The sequence below is a fragment of the Hipposideros armiger genome, unplaced genomic scaffold (genome assembly GCF_001890085.2).
Source record: "Hipposideros armiger isolate ML-2016 unplaced genomic scaffold, ASM189008v1 scaffold_345, whole genome shotgun sequence".
Lineage (NCBI taxonomy): Eukaryota > Metazoa > Chordata > Mammalia > Chiroptera > Hipposideridae > Hipposideros > Hipposideros armiger.
Genome location: NW_017731695.1, coordinates 1,206,174 through 1,209,660, shown reverse-complemented (window position 1 = coordinate 1,209,660; position 3,487 = coordinate 1,206,174). Strand labels below are relative to the sequence as shown.

General features: G+C 42.5%; 1 pseudogene; it reads left to right on the top strand.

The window, feature by feature from the left end:
• Positions 1-1,184: 1,184 nt before the first annotated feature.
• Positions 1,185-2,071, top strand: LOC109392722 (40S ribosomal protein SA pseudogene; annotated as a pseudogene).
• Positions 2,072-3,487: the final 1,416 nt, after the last annotated feature.

The window sequence follows — 3,487 nt, the reverse complement described above, 5'->3', positions numbered from 1 at the left end:
CGCCATGTAGAGCACAAGGAGAAGTCACCAGTCTGCAACCTGGAAGAGAGCCTCGCCAGAACACAACCATGGTGGCACCCTAATATTGGACTTCCAGCCTCCAGAACTGTGAGCAATAAATTTCTGCTGTTTATAAGCCACTCAATGTATGGTATGTTGTTATAGTAGCCTGAATGGACTAAGACACCACCTATGACAGATTTTTAAGTTTTAGATAGTATCCATGTAGAGAAAAAAAAATTGGCTCCAGAACATGGTTTACAACTATCACTGCCTACTAAAGGAACTGGGCTTCTTAGAGGAAAGGATGATTCCAGAGATATGGCAGGGAAGGTACAAGACGCTTATGGAACATCTCATACCAAAAATTGAGGGAGTGCTCAAAGAATGATAACATGTTAAAAAGACACAAGAGGGAGCTTGAAGGGGTTCTCACTGGCTAAATTTGGGACAATTCAACATTAAAATAAATACAAACAAAATGGACTATAACCCATCAAATAAAATAAAAGCCGCATGAGGATATACAAATAATAAAGAAAGAAATTAAACAAACATGGGAAACGCGAAAGCTCTTCCTTTTAACATAATGCTAAGTAATAAATATAGACGGAGTGATAAATTTAGTAAAATTGCATTTTAAAACATCATAGCAGAAACTGAGGCAAAAAATCATCCACAGATGCTAAATCTAGAAAGCAAAGTTCGATGAGGAATGGGATATTTACATGGTCTCAATGTAGCTCCCTAAAAAATACTTATTAATTACAAAAGGAAAACTAGTAATTGTACAGTAGAGAAAATGGAACAAAACAAAAACCATTCCCTTAAACATGACTAAAGGTTCTCACTTATTCCTTACTAAGAAGGAAATGGGGAATCCCATACATCACATACATATCACCTACATCTTTGATATGTATGCTATGCTTACATTAATGCGCCAGGTACGTGCACATAGGGGTAGGGTCATCCTTAACTACTTCCTTTACCCTTTTCATAAAGCCTAGGCTTTATCAAAAAACCACGCCACATCCAGGTGAGCCCCACCTGATCATTCTTCAAAATCATCAGTGCTCAGTGTCGATCAAGAAAAAAGACTGAGTGCCTTTCCACACCACCCAGAGAGGAATCCATATGGTGTTGTTCTCTGTTCCCATGTAACTTAAAGAGAATCTTTCACAATGCCCGGAGGCCTTGATGTCCTGCAAATGAAAGAGGAGGATGTCCTCAAATTCCTTGCAGCAGGAACACACTTGGGTGGCACCAACCTTGACTTCCAAATGGAACAGTACATCTACAAATGGAAAAGTGATGGCATCTACATCATAAATCTGAAGAGAACCTGGGAGAAGCTTCTGCTGGAAGCTCATGCTATTGTTGCCATTGAAAACCCAGCTGATATCAGTGTCATATTGTTCAGGAATACTAGCCAGCGAGCTGTGCTGAAGTTTGCTGCAGGCACTAGAGCCACTCCTATTGCTGGCCACTTCACTCATGGGACCGTCACTAACCAAATCAAGGCAGCCTTCTGGGAGCCGAGACTTCTGGTGGTTACCGGTGGCAGGGCTGACCATGAGCCTCTCATAGAAGTATCTCATGTTAACATGCCCACCATTGCTTTGAGTAACACAGACTCTCCTCTGCGCTATATGGACATTGCCATCCCTATCAACTAAAAGGGCGCTCACTCTGTGGGTCTGACATGGGGATGCTGGCCTGGGAAGTTCTGCGCATGCATGGCACTATCTCCTTCAAGCACCCATGGGAGATCATGCCTGACTTCTACTTCTACAGAGACCCTAATGAGATTGAAAAGGAAGAGCAGACTGCTGCTGAGGAGGCTGTGACCAAGGAGGAATTTCAGGGTGAATGGGCCGCTCCAGCTCCCAAGTTCACGGCTGCTCAGCCAGAGGTTGCAGATGGGTCTGAAGGCTTGCAGGTGTCCTCTGTGCCTACTCAGCAGTTCCCCACTAAAGACTGGAGCGCTCAGCCTGCCACTGAGGACTGGTCTGCAGCCCTCACTGCGCAGGCCACTGAATGGATAGGAACAACCACTGAGTGGTCCTAAGCCGTTCTTCCACAAATTCTTATGCAAAATGGAAATAACGTTGATGGAAAATAAACAGTTTCGAAAATGTATTTTTAAAAAAAAAGAAAAAAGACTGAGTAAAAGTGAGTGAGCTGACTAATCCTTTACTGGTGAAGCCCTAAGAAAACCAACGCTCCCCAACGCTCACATCCAGTCCCTGAATGAATATGTATGCTACCCCTTTTGTGCTGCTTAAATCACCTTCCCATCTGTTTTATCTACCTAATATTTAAACATCAAATTACAGCAAAATTGTCGTTCTCTGCCTCCCAACCCAAAGGTTGAAGCTCTGTCCCATTTTCATTTTTTAAAAACAATTTTTCATGTTTATCATTTAATATCACATATTTTCAAATATTGTTAGTAGCAGGTAGTGGGCTGAATGGTGGCCTCCAAAAAGATATGTCCATATTCTAATCCTTAGAACCTATAAATATGACCTTATTTGGAAAGGAGGTCTTTTCAGATATAATTAAGTTAATTAATTTAATTTGACAAATTAAATTGATTTTTTATTAATTCAAAGATTTTGAGATTCAGAGATTATCCAGAATTATCCCTATAAGCCCTAAATACCATCACATGTGTCCTTATAATAGGGAGGCAGAGGAAGATTAGACACACATCTACAGAAGAGAAGGTGATATGAAGATGGAGCAGAGAAAGATGCCGCCCCAAGCCAAGGAGTGTGAACAGCCACCAGAAACTAGAGGATGCAAGAAATGGGTTCTCTCCTAGAGCCTCCAGAGAGTGTGGTCCTGGTGACACCTTGGTTTCAGACTTCTGGCCTCCAGAACCACAAGGCAATAAATTTCTGTTGTTCTTAAGTCACCACGTTTGTGGCAATTTATTACAGCAGCCACGGGGAACTAACACACTGTAGAACCATTCTTTCAAATGAAATCTTATGCAGCCCTCCCCCCACCCCCGCATGTAAAGTAGAGTGGAGTGAGGAGCAGTAGCCTCCCAGCACCAGTCACCTCTCCCCTCCTCCTCCAGCATTGACCTAGGACACTGAAGGCACACTCCCATTGGCCTTGAGCATGAAGTAGCTCTATGGGACAAAGTTTGAAAATCAGTCTTCTGAAACATTCATCATAGTCAGTATTCTAATGCTTTAATTCCCTAGACATGCATCACATCCCATATGTCTGCTTTTCCTCTCCTTGCTTTTTTATTTAACCAACCCTTCCCTTACATGAGTCTCCTTTGGAAAAGGTGACAAAAATAGGCATATGGGTTGAGCATCTGGCTCACAATCTCTGAGCAGCAGCCTCTGGAACATTCTCCTAACTTCAGTTTAGTCTGGCTCCTGTCCCCAGTTTTAAACTGGTGGTTTGGTGTCTTCCTTGGCCTCCATTTTGATTCTACCATTGCCCCCAGGGTTTGTCTTTG